The following is a 13907-nucleotide window of genomic DNA, read 5'->3' as shown; positions in this document are numbered from 1 at the left end:
ATACACACACACACAAACCGTACACACACACACACACCAATATATATACCAATATATATCAATTATTAATTGGTTTATATAATTCACTGCTTCCATGTTGGGGGCATAGATATTTATAACTGTTAGATCTTCTTGTTGGATAGACCCTTTAAGTATGATACAGTGTTCCTCTACATCACTTACTATGGTCCTTGGTTTAAAATTTAATTTGTCTGATATGAGGATTGCTACCCCAGCTTTCTTTTGAGGTCCATTAGCATGGTAAATTGTTCTCCATCCCCTCACTTTCAATCTGGAGGTGTCTTTAGGTCTAAAAAGAGTCTCTTGTAGACAGCATATGGATGGATCCTGCTTTTTTATCCAATCTGAAACCCTGTGTCTTTTCATGGGAGCATTCAGCCCATTTACATTCAGAGCAACTACTGAAAGATATGAATTTAGTGCCATTGTATTTCCTGTAAAGTCCCATTCCTGTAGATTGTCTTTGTTTCTTTCTGGTCTATGTGACTCTTGGGGTCTCTCTTAGCTTACAGAACCCCCCTTAATATTTCTTGCAGGGCTGACTTGGTGGTTATATATTCTTTCAATTTCTGCCTGTCCTGAAAGCTCTTTATCACTCCATCTATTTTGAATGACAGCCTTACTGGATAAAGTATTCTTGGCTGCATGTTCTTTTCGTTTAGTACCCTGAATATGTCTTGCCAGCTCTTTCAGGCTTGCCAGGTTTCTGTGGACAGGTCTGATGTTATTCTGATGTTCCTCCCTCCACATGTAAGGAACGTCCTCTCCCTGGTTATTCTCAGGATAGTTTCCTTGGCTGTAAAATTTGCAAGCTTCACTATTATATATCAGGGTGTTGATCTATTTTTATTGATTTTGGGAGAGGTCCTCTCTGCCTCTTGGACTCAAATGCTTGTTTCTTTCTCCCGATTAGGGAAGTTCTCAGCTATGAGTTGCTCAAATATACCCTCTAGCCACCCCCCCCTCCACCCCCTCTGGGATCCCAACAATTCTGACATTGGAACATTTCATGGCATCATTAGTCTCTGCAATCCTTTTTTCATATGCTACTAGCAGCCTATCTCTGTTTTCCTCAACTTCCTTCCTTTCCATCAGCTTATCTTCTAGATCACTAATTATCTCTCCTGCCTCATTTACCCTGGCTGTTAGAGTATCCAGTTTAGACTGCATCTCATTCATAGCATTTTTTAGTTTGGTCTGATTAGATCTCATTTTTGCTCTTAGAGATTCTATATTGTCACTAATGCTTCTTTCAAGCTTAGCTATTGACTTTATGATTATTATCCTGAATTCTTTCTCTGACATCTTGCTTATATCCATATCCATTAGTTCTGAGGCAGAGGACATTGTCTCTGTTTCTTTTCTTTGTTGAGAGTTCCTCCTAGTCATTCTGTCCAGGGATGGTTGAGTGAATGAGCAGAGTCCAAAATATCAACCACGACCCAAGCAAGATGCACCTTAGGAAAATCCGGAGTAGTTAGAAGCCACCACCAAAACAATAAAGCTAAAATGAAACACAAGAATAAAATTAAAAAATTAAAAATTTTAAAAAAGAGGGGGAGGGGAGGGGCTATAATTGCTCAGTGTGGACAAAGCAGGGTGTTTCAGTTGTTCCTGCGTATATTTTGGTCTGTGTGTTAGAGGATACTATGTCCCAAAATTACAAGGAAAGTAAAACTTGTATCTATATCTATATCTATATCTATATCTATCTATCTCTATATATAGAGAGAGAGAGAGCAGGGGAAGGAACCTCCATAAGCTGGGTCCTGGAAAGTGATATAACACCGGAGTGCAAAATCAGAATTCTTAGAAATCTGCTCTAGCGAGAGACATCCCTCTCTGAAAAGAGTTCTGGAAATGAAAAGGCAGAATTCTGGGTAGGGCATTGTGGTAAAATTGAATAGAGTGAAAAAAGGACTAAAATAAAGCATATATTTATAAAAAAAATATAGGTGTGTAAAAAATACAAGTTAAAAAGTGACTATGGAATATAAGTTGATATAATAAATATCTAGTAGAAATCAGAAGAAAGTAAAAAGAAAAAAAAAGAAAAAGCATAAGAAAAAGAAAAAGAAAAAGCATAAGAAAAGGAGAATTTTATCTGAAAAATAAACAAGTCATGAAGCCACACCTGGAGCTCAGTATACTATTTTCCCCTGGTGCTGGAATTTTACAGTCTTGTGGGATCTATAGGCTTGTCCTCCACCTGTTCTTCCAGCCTGTCTTTCTGGGGGGGGGGGTGGGCACCAAGCTGTTTCTCAAGTAACCCTGCCTGTGCCGAGTTACCCCGCCCCCTGTCCGTGGCATGGGCTCAGTGGAAACCAGTCCACTGAGTGCGGCTTTTGTTCCCTGGGGGCTTTCCAGGCCTCTTCAGAGGATCAGAGCAAAAAAAAATGTCCACAGCCAAACATCTGGCCCAGAGCAGAAAATTCAGTCTGCCCTCTTTAATAAGCCCTCCAGGACAATCTCCACGTCTGCATACACCACTGAAAACCGTAGCCTCCCTCAGTGTGCGCTCATGGCAACTCTCTCAGAGGTAGTCCCAGGGGCCCTACAGTGCCAATGCCCTTTGTGATTCTAACACCGTGAACAGCTGGGGGCTCCCCCACACCCAAATCTCCTAGATCATGTCTGGGAGCTACTCTAAAGCCCTTTCCGGGCCAATACCACTGTGTGAGTTTTTGCCTGGTCACGGGTGCAGGTTTCAGATATTTTCAGGCTGCTGGAGAAAAGAGTGGTTATTGACTGGCCCAGCTTGGGGTTTATTGAGATCAGAGCTGAGAGTTCCCTCCTGGGCTTGCTGACCATAACCTGCTTCCTGGCTACACTGCTGGGCACTCTACTGGTTTAGTCATCCTCTTTTGCTCTGTGGTTCCTTGTGTCCCAAGAGCACAATGCCCTACCTAGAATTCTGCCTTTTCATTTCCAGAGCTCCTCTCAGAAAGGGATGTCTCTCGCTAGAGCAGATTTCTAAGAATTCTGATTTTGCAATCCGGTGATATATCACTTTCCAGGACCCAGCTTATGGAGGTTCCCTCCCCTGCTCTGTTTATCTTTCGATATCTCCTTGCAGATTCAGGACACTTCATGTCCTACCTTGCAAAAAGGAGCGACTTTTCTGCTTGTAGAGATCTAGATATATATTCTTACATATCAGGCTGATTTTGTGGGTGTTCAAAATGGTCTGATAGATAACCAGCTAAATTCAGGGGACCAGTTGAAACAGGGTCCCCTACTCCTCCGCCATCTTGCCTCCTCTCCAACCTTTTTCTTTTTTATTCTTTTTTTTATTTTATAAGATTTTTCAAAAGATCATTATGAGAATTGTTTTAAATGAAACTAAGGAAAGAGAATTTTTGTCTTTTCCATTTGAGCTTGATCTGTTAAAGGGGAGATGTGTAACTTTGGGGACTGGATAAAGAGATGTTCAATATGAATGAACACTAAAAAGGAAGGTTGCCAATCCTACTGGCTCACTAGTCCCTGATAAATCTTCCCTACTAAAATCTTTCTGGATTTGTATTTCATAGAAAAGCAAAAACAAAACAAAACACCCAATAAATTTCCCAGTTTCTATCCAATGTTGAGGTGACAATAATGAATGCCCAAAAGTCTGTTATGCTACTATTTCATAAAAGAACTGTCAGACCTAAACTGAAGGTTTTAATAAGAAGCGTTTTACTAAATATTGCTGTCTGAGGGATACAATACCGGAGAGAAGGAGATTTCTAATAAATAATTTGTATGCTCATAAATATTCAGAAAATCAATGTTAAAATTAATATTACAAAGAAGATCTGTTATTTGGATTAACAGAGAAGGGAATCAATCAGTGAAAACTTCATGTTAGTTATTTCCATAATGAAGTACAAAGAAATCTTGAGGTAATGACAAAATAGTGTCTTGTGTTAAATTGGATGGTGTGAAGGAATGGTGATTATTAAAGATCTATCTTATCTATTCAAAATATGGTCCTTTTGTATGTTTATTTACTATAAAAACCAGATAGGAGTTTCTTGTGAAAGAGGAAGAATGGATATTACCAGAAAAATTATATTTGAAATTACAATAAACCTTTCCTAGAAAGAGAAGAGGAATCCGATTGTAGAGAGCAGTATCCATGTAAAATAGATTAAACATGATCAATTTGATGAACTTTGACATTAGAACCACCATAATGTACATGTTGCCTAGAATATGTATATTTCTAATGATACAGTTAAAGTATATAGTTTCCAGAAACTTTATGCTTCTCTGAAAATTTAATGCAAACTTTTGAAATTATAGACATGACATATTTACTTAATTGTGATATGTCACACCAATAAATACTTTTAGGATCATGACTGACTGAATGCTTTTTCATCTGTATCATGTAACATAATTGGTACCATACATAATTTATGAGTGATAAGCATTTGTTGAATTGAGTGGCAAGTCTCTAGTACTTTCTAATTTTGTTACTTTAAAAAGAATGAAACTTAACCTCATATCACCTCCCCAAATTCCTGAAGTTACATAGAGTTAATGAGTTATTGAAGGCAATATGTCAGTACAATATTTCTTGTTCTTTCAAATTAATAATAAAAGGTATATATTTATTCAATAAAAGGGTGAGTATAATGGTGGATTTATTTTGTTTCCTCTTATACAAATTATCTGGTCTTATTTTCTTATTTCAATAGCTTTTTACATCTATCTAGCATCATTTCATTTAACAAACAAACATATGCCATACAACAACATGCTAGTCACTGGGGATATAAGATGAATAAGATATGGTAGTCCACTATTAAGAAATTCATAATATGGAAAGAAATACTCACTGGGATGATGAAATCTGTGTATAATATATTGGGGTATAATGACAAAGGTATATGAAGGATTCTCTGGGCCACCAAGAATGGGCACCTAGTAATAGCAACTAACATCTATATAACACTAATGTTCCATGCCCTGTTCTAAATTCTTTACATTCATATTCTCATTTATAGAATACAGTGATTGCATCAGGAGTGGACATATGTGCAATAAGGTAGAAACACGGGACTCTTTCTTGTAATGCCAGGAGAAAAGTTGCCTCTTTTTTTTTTTTTTTTTGGAAGTCTTGGTATATAGGGAAATGGCTATTTCTATTATGCCACTATAAGAGAAAGAGCCTGAGAAGAAAGCCTGCAGAGGAGGGCACACCTAAATGAAGTTCAAGTGAAATCCGTAGACTTGGATCCACTAAATTAGGCTAGCCCTGAATTCTGAGCTATTTCTGGACCTTGAACTACATGGACCAATAAATTCCTTTTTGTTTTAGTGAGTTTGAGTGGTGTTTTCTGAGAGTTGTTACTTGCAGCTGAAAGAGACAATTGATTTAAATACCATTATCTTTCCAAACTTTTTTCAAAGCCCTCCCAACCTTTACACATTTCTCCTTTCCCTAATAAATTCTAACCCATCCACTAAGGTTGAACTCAACTGTAATAACCTATATTAATCCTTTCATGATCTCTCCAGTCAGAAGCAATTAATTACCCCTTTGGCTTCCACTACACTTAGAGGCATTGATTTAACTATGTCTTGTATTTTAGTTAGCTGTTTTTCATGAGAATTTCTTCACTGGCTTTGTGATTAGAAAAATGAGGTTCAGATGTCAACTCCTCAAATTACTATTTGGAAGTCCATTGATTTTCTTTAACTTAGAGCTCCTTTATATCTGTAAAATATTGATAAACAAAGCCAAATAATAGGACTAAATAGAATGAAATTAGAGAACACACGTTTAATGTTGTGTCTCCCTTGAGAAAGATATGTTGAAGTCCTAGCCCCTAGAACCTCAGAATGTGACGTTATTTGGAAATAGAATTGCAGATGTTCTTAGTTAAGATGAAGTCATGCTGGAGTATGGTGGGCCAATTCAATACGACTGATGTTCTTATAAGAAGAGGATCATGTGGAAGAAAGAGAAACAGGGAGAACATAATGTGACAAAGCGGGCAGAAATTGAAGTTACATAGCGGCAAGACAAGGAACAGGAAAGGCCGCTGGTAAGCCACCAGAAGTCAGAAGTCAAGGCAGAATTCCTCTGTATATTTCAGAGGGAACATAGCCCTGCCAGTACCTTGATTTTGGACTTCTGGTCTTCAGAAATGTGGAAAAATAAGTTTCTGTTGTTTTAAGCCACCCAGTTTGTGGTACTTTGTTAAGGCAGCCTAGGAAACTCATACAATATGCAACATACTCCTTGTAAAATCTGAGATCTACTAGGTATGCAATAAGTATCACATAAATGTTAAAGGATTCTATTCATTTTTGTACACAAGTACTGAACATTTATTTATATATTATATATGAATACATATTATATATAGATATATATTTTTATTGTCTGTATAACAGATCTTCAATTTATAATAAGATCAATTTTGTCATTTCAGGTAAAGGCTACATGACCTCTGATCTTACCTATTATCTTCTAAGACACATTGACACTTCTGGGTCTAACCATACCCCATAATAATAGCTACATGATAGCGGGGATATCTGTTCCTCTATGACTCTATACCCATTTTGCTCTTGCACATCATGTGTTAAGAGAAGTTGGCTTCATTGATCATTAGCAGGATTTCCTTTATAAAAGGGCCAGAAGCTATCAAATTAAATAAAAAAACCCCTTAAAGTTAATGCAGTCTTATCAGAGTACTCAATGTTCTCATGGCTTACTAGATTATAATTATTATTTTATTTTTAGAAGTTCATTATGGAAGTTAATTATGGAAGAACATTCTAAAAATGTATGAAATCATGCTTAAAATTCATTATATATTTAGTCTGCATGTAGTATAACATTTTAAATTGGCATTATTAAATAGGACTTTTTAAAAAGACTGATAAGAGTAGTGCATGCATATTATTTATGAAATTCCTTTCTTGCCTCCATTTCTTTAAGTAGAAAATTTTGGTCTGGAATTACTCAGGCATACGAAGTTTTATCTCCCAGTGAATGGAGATATATATTATTGGAACAAGGATATGTGAGTAGATATTTTGAATACCCTATAAATTCTGGCATCTGAAGCTGTACAAATAATATACACTTGGGTCCCAAGCTGTGTTCATTATGTATGACGATGTCTGAAGCATGAAACTCTGTGTTTATGGGTGTCTCAGAGTACACGCAGTGACAAATCAAACCACATATTTCATAATGACAACTGAAGTCTTGAACACTGTATACACATTTTAAAGAGGTACACTGCTCTGGAGTCTGAGGTCATTACACATGGAAATGTGGAATCTGAACTCCTGCTCTATGGTCCACATGAGAACTGGAAGTATTCATTTATTTTAGTTTCTTTACACACTAGTATCTAAAGCTATACAGACAGGGCTTGAGATCTTTATTAAATCTTTTTTTTTTTTTTCTTTTCACCCAGAGTCATAGTTTTAGGGGCTTATATTTAGGCATACCTATCTGTACAGGCCAACAGGGTAGGATTTATTTCATTATTGAATTTAAACCTCTGGAATATTTTATGACTAATTAACTTAGCTGGTTAGATTCTGAGGTTAATGTAATTGAATTTATGTGTTCAATCTCACAAGAAAATGGTCTCTATCTCCTTCCTTCCTACTTCCCTTCCTTTCCACCATCATTGTATTTATTCACAAGTACTATCACTAAGCTTTTTCTTTAGTGTGTGTTCAGATATTGAAAATGAACCTGGATAAAAATATGACTAGATATGCATAAAATAACATAACTACTGGTAAATATAAAAACACCATCAAATCTCCCGTTTCAGTTCAATTCAGAAAATCTACATTGAGGACTGGGTCTTATGCTAGTTACCTAGGAGACAAAGATTAATGATTCTCAAGTTACCCAAAATTCACTAACAGAGACAAATCACTATAAAAGGAATCATAATACAGTTAGACTATTACAGGGGGCATTGAGAAGTTATTAAAAACAGTTGCTTAAGAACACTAAGATGAAAGCTGTAAATGTTAATTGGGACAATGACCAAAGTATCTTACAGTCAAGTATTCTTTGAGAGGTCTTTCAGGATGACCAGGAATTGGATAGATGATATGGTAGTCAAAGTTCTTGGTCCAACCCACAGAAATTGCCCTAGTTTAGGGTTTCTAATTTAGTAAATCTATGTGGTATGTACTCCTTCTTTTTTTCCCCTTCTTTCTTTATTATTTTTTATTAACATGGCAAACTTAGAAGGGAGGTTAGATGAATGACAGAGAAAAAATGACAGATACCCACTGACACTAAATGTTAAACCACAGGCATTGAACTATAAAAATGAGACTATCAGTAGTGTTTTCTTAAAAATTCAAATTTCAACAGAATCTCATACGTAACTTTAAAATACTCATAACACAAAAACCTATACTTATGACCATAGACTTTTCTGCTCATGTATATACTCAAATGTATTACACAGGATTCTTTAAGAGACGGATTTTGACATCTAGTCTTTAAAATGAATGAAATACTAAATGTAGTAGTATATTTCAAGGAACTACATTGTTCATTAAAAAGATCTATGTATAAAGTTCTACAAAGTCTTAGTATTCTACAAAAACTGATGACAAATTTGAAGAAGCTATGTTTACAGTTTCAGAAACTGTGTAAGAGTAGTGCTTGGGAAAATACTAGGTCTTTTTTTTTTAAGGATTTTATTTATTCATGAGAGACAGAGAGAGAGGAGGGGAGAGAGAGGCAGAGACAGAGGGAGAAGCAGGCTCCCTGTAGAACAGGGAGCCTGATGCAGGACTGGATCCCAGGACCCCAGGATCATGACCTGAGCCGAAGGCAGATGCTTAACAGACTGAGCCACCCAGGTGCCCAAAATACTAGGTTTTTATTGAATAAGAGTAATAACTTGAATTTCAATCACATATCAATTTCCTGCTAAAGAATTGTCTCTGTTATCTAATATAATTACTTCCATCGTAAAACTTTTGGATACTTCTCCTTTTATTTAATAAGTATTAAATGGGCTGTTGTACATTGAAACTTACTTTAAAGGGCACATAGACAATTTGTTACTATAGCTACTAGAGTTATTTTTATAAACAGAGGTTTATTTGTTCCTAGAAGACATTTGAACTTCTGGATTACTACATTGTTATATTGACCAGCCAACCTATGCAACACTGCTCTGGAAATGTACCCCAAATAGGTGCCAGAAAAAAATTAATCATTAATCAAAAAACACTTTGACTAGAGAATTATATGCTGGCTAATTGAACATTAAAATAAAAAGATATTAAAAAAAAGAAATGTAAAATGATACAGCCACTCTGTGGAAAAAATTATTCTTAGTTTTGTAAAATTCACTTCTCAAATCATTAACATTATATATTATCTTAACATAAAAAGTACCATGGCTTTTATTATATTCCAGGATTTAGGACTGAAATTTAAATTAATAGAGATTAAGTCACAAAAACAGAATCACTGTAGATAAAAGAAAATAAGTATGTGAAATCAAAGATTTGTATTCGTTCTATAGAATGTGAGAGGCTTATAGATAGAGATAATATGTACAATTTTATTATATATTATTTTAAGTTTTATTTTTAAATTATTTTAATTTTATTTTATGGTGAATACATTTTATTTCATGTCTCCACACAGATCAATTGGTAGTAGTTGCTATGAGTGTGGTAGAAGGTACTCAGGCTATGTTAAAGAGAAAGAGTATCATAATCCATTATAAATGACTGTTAAATAGTTGTAGTAAGGATAATAATGATATATGTGTTAGAATTTGATATTCCTGAATCTGATATTGGAGGTGTATATAATTATAGTTTCATCAAGTTGCAGTGCAATAATGTGTCTAGTTAGAACACTGGAAATTGTTTATCATTGTCTTTCTTATACATTTAGTTCTTAAAATGTCTATAATATAAAAATAATACTTATTAATTTTAATCTCAAGGATTTTCCCACATCTCTATGTTTATAACATAGTGGTACAGTCTATGTTCAGAACCATATTGTTAGTTACCATACAAGACTCCTAATCACCAGGCAATCAATGCTAACTCTCATTACTTAGCTTTCCTCTAATAAGGTCTCTCTCTCTTTTTTTTTTTTTTTAAGAGGGGAGGAGAGGGAGAGAGAGAATCTTAAGCAGGCTCTATGCCCAGCATGGAACCTGATATGGGACTGGGTTCCACAAACCTGAGATCATGATCTGAGCTGAAATAAAAAGTTGGACACTTAACCAACTGAGCCACCCAGGCACCCCTCTAATAAGGTCATTTTAATCCATGTTAGTCAAAGACAAGATGTAGAAATAACAAATACAAGAGGATGTACTCACTGATAAAAGACCCATGTGATTCAGAGATCTAAATGAGAATGCAAAAGACACAGAGAAATTTAGGAGGAAAAGAACATGTAGAGAACAGAAAAGTATGCTGTCTACATAGAATAAATCAAAGAGGAAACAAATCGAGAAAACATCACTATGTTGAGGCATTAATACAAAAAAAGGGCCACATTAGCAAATATAACCTGTGAATATTAGGAATCTCCAGTTCTTCAATGGTGAGCCTCACCATATTGCATTCTAGAAAACAGTGAAAGAACATGGTGAGTATGTCATATCCAGGTGAAATAGTTTTGAAATAGGTGTTGTGAGGTGAAGCTGCGAGGAGGAAAGCATGTGGATGAAAAGTTTGAGCACAAACTGGCTTTTATATAATATGATAAAAATGAAGAAAAAAATGGAGACATTATTTGTCCTTTTGTAGAAACTGACCCAATAAAACGGCATTAGAAGATTCTTCATAGAAGATAGATGGACTGATTCGGAAAAAAAAAATTGTATAAGATATTTCAGTAAAGAGATAGTGTGGGGCTTGCATACAACCTCCTAGAGTTCTATTAAAATAAACATGGAATTTTTAAAAAGATAAGGAGTTGCAACAACCTGTCAAAGTAAGGGCAAGGGTGAAATATTTGTCAATGTTAGAGAAACTTATACTAATCACAGAAGTGATGGGGCTATAGTAAGAAGCACATTCAAGGCTAATATAAATATGGTAATGTGTGCAGCCGAGTGGACAGTAACAACAAATCCTGGGAAGCTCACTCTCCCTTTCACTGTGCAGAAATGACTTTCTGAGATATATTGTTTCTTCTTTCTCCTGAATTCCCTTCTGATTTTTTTTCTGTATCCACTCAAGCCTGTAAACCTAGTGGCCAAGTAGAACAAATGTAAAGGGGAATGAGTCTTAATGCTCTTGATCCTGGGATATGTAGGACTTCAGAAAATGTTCACTCTGTGTGTGTGTGTGTGTGTGTGTGTGTGTGTGTGTGTTTGGCTTGGATGGTTGGGGAAGGGAAGGTTGCAGGTAAAAATAGTAGAAAGATTCATAGAACCTGTAAATATTACAGAAGGAAAGAATGGGATTTTTAAATATGCCAGGTATGATTAAGGAGATTAAAAAGTGCTCTAGGTGGCGGGGATGCGGAGAAAGGGGAACCCTCCTACACTGTTGATGGGAATGCAAGCTGGTGCAACCACTCTGGAAAACAGTATGGAGGTTCCTCAAACAGTTGAAAATAGAGCTACCATACGATCCAGCAATTGCACTACTGGGTATTTACCCCAAAGATACAAATGTAGGGACCCGAAGGGGTACGTGTACCCCAATGTTTATAGCAGCAATGTCCACCATAGCCAAAGTGTGGAAAGAGCCAAGATGTCCATCGACAGATGAATGGATAAAGAAGAGGTGGTATATATACACAATGGAATATTATGCAGCCATCAAAAGGAATGGGATCTTGCCATTTGCAACGACGTGGATGGAACTGGAGGGTGTTATGCTGAGTGAAATAAGTCAATCAGAGAAAGACATGTATCATATGACCTCACTGATATGAGGAATTCTTAATCTCAGGAAACAAACTGAGTGTTGCTGGAGTGGTGGGGGGTGGAAGGGATGGGGTGGCTGGATGATAGACATTGGGTAAGGTATGTGCTTTGGTGAGTGCTGTGAATTGTGCAAGACTGTTGAATCACAGATCTGTACTTCTGAAACAAATAATGCAACATATGTTAAGAAAAAAGAAAAAGAAGAAGATAGCAGGAGGGGAAGAATGAAGGGGAGTAAGTCAGAGGGGGAGACGAACCATAAGAGACGATGGACTCAGAAACAAACTGAGGGCTCTAGAGGGGAGGGGGGTGGGGGGATGGGTCAGCCTGGTGATGGGTATTAAAGAGGGCACATTCTGCGTGGAGCACTGGGTGTTATGCACAAACAATGAATCATGGAACACTACATTAAAAACTAATGATGTAATGTATGGTGATTAACAAAAAAATAAAAAAATTAAAAAAAAAGTGCTCTAGGTAGTTTAAGGCACTTTTTTGTTTTTCTTGTTGTAGTTTGTTTGTTTTGCCTAGAATGAGATTCCTGAGCAGGGAAAATGTACAGTGTCACTCCAAATCATTGACTTTCAAGCTGTTAGCCCCCTTTTTAATACTATAAAAATAGAAATAGCCATTAATTGATAGTTGAATAATAAGCGATTCTCATGATAACTTATAATTTAATAAAATTTAAAACCAAAAATATGTATTAAAATTTCAGAACAAATTAAGAAAATCTATAAAGTACAATTGTGATCAGGCACGTTGGAAAATTATTTATCTTTGAAATTACTCTAATCGAGGAATATAAGTACCAGTACATAGCTGATTAATTAAAAGATGACTTCTAATGTAATTAAAAATAAAACAATCCTTGAATATTGGTGTTTTCAGTAGGTCATGAGGAATCTGAAATTATGTGTGTAAATAGATACACCTTCCTCACTATAAAGCAAGATTTTCAACCTTAGCACTATTGACATTTGAGGCTGGACAACTGTGTGATAGCCTGTCCTGTGCATTACAATATGTTTGACAGCATCCCTAATCTCTGCCCACTAGAAGAGAGTGGCAAAATTTATCCTCTCTGAGATGTCTAACCAAAATTGTCTCCAAACATTGCCAATTGTTCCCCAGGAGGCAAAATTACTCCTTGTCTTGCAGGTATAAAAGTAAACAGGGAGATTCCTTACAATAGTGCAACCAAGCAAAGTAGAAATCTAAGAAGAAAATCTACAACATAGGGAGAGAAATACATATCTGAAATTTTAGTATTACAATTTAAATTTTTTTCTATTAAAGTTAAATTTAAAATTTACCTTTAAGAGAGAAATAAGACTCAAGAAAGTTTAAAAATATAAAGTGGAAATATTCAAAGAGAAATAATTATTATTATGATGAAATTAATATCAGAAAAACCATAATTCAAAGAAATATTAATCACTGGGATCAATAGGCTAATTTTATAATGAACAAAGTTAAATCCACAGCCCCTATGTACAAAGGAATATTGTATAAAGCAAAAAATATTAAAAATATAAGAAGACATTGACAATATGAGAGACAGAGGGAAAATTAGCACATGGCACTCTATATGTGATAGAGCAATATTACAACTTGATGCTAGAAACCAAAGAACAACAGTAAAAGTTAAAAAAAATTTTAAAAATTGCTATTATTAGGGCTCTTTTCTTTCTAAAATAGGGTTTATAAGATTTTTTCAATGCTCTGAATAACAGGTAATAAAATTGGCTAAAAACTGAAAAACAAAGAAACCTAAAATATGTGTTTGTGGGCATATGTGTGCATATTATCATCATAAATGTCATAATCTTTAACTACAGCAAGTAAACCTAAAAAGTAATAGCAAAGATAAAAAATAACAATGATACCAGGAAACAGTATATCAAAACAGAGAAGGCAAAACAACAGACTGACCATTTGGAAATTTTAGCAATACAAATAAAACACCAAAATGAA

The sequence above is a fragment of the Eumetopias jubatus genome, unplaced genomic scaffold (assembly GCF_037043125.1).
Source record: "Eumetopias jubatus isolate StellerSeaLion01/CBP00866 unplaced genomic scaffold, mEumJub1_p1.0 scaffold_2, whole genome shotgun sequence".
Classification (NCBI taxonomy): domain Eukaryota; kingdom Metazoa; phylum Chordata; class Mammalia; order Carnivora; family Otariidae; genus Eumetopias; species Eumetopias jubatus.
This window is presented reverse-complemented; position numbering follows the sequence as displayed.